The sequence below is a fragment of the Primulina huaijiensis genome, chromosome 1 (genome assembly GCF_012295235.1).
Source record: "Primulina huaijiensis isolate GDHJ02 chromosome 1, ASM1229523v2, whole genome shotgun sequence".
NCBI classification, from domain to species: domain Eukaryota; kingdom Viridiplantae; phylum Streptophyta; class Magnoliopsida; order Lamiales; family Gesneriaceae; genus Primulina; species Primulina huaijiensis.
In genome coordinates, this window is record NC_133306.1 from 24333875 (window position 1) to 24334321 (window position 447).

The following is a 447-nucleotide window of genomic DNA, read 5'->3' on the forward strand; positions in this document are numbered from 1 at the left end:
TATTTTTTAATTCATATATCAAAATGACAGTGTAGTACATCACTATTTTTGAAAATTATATTTTATCTTCATTTAAATATAAACCAAATGATTTATAAAAAAACATTATACAAGTATGCAACGCATGATTCGGTGCACTAATCTATAATATATTATTAAGTTTGAGACACATAGAGTCACTAACTTTTGGTGTCATGCTCTGTTGTAATAATTATATATATTAATAAACCGTTAAAATGTTAATGTAAGTTATATATAGTTCAACGGATAGAGTTTTTGTTTCATAAGCAACAAGTTGTAGGTTCAATTTTTATTTGGATATTTTTTCTTTTTTTTAATTCATATATCAAAATGACAATGTAATCCATCATTATTTTTTATAATTATATTTTGATATTCATTTAAATATAAATCAAATAAATTATAAAAAAATATCAGACAAACACG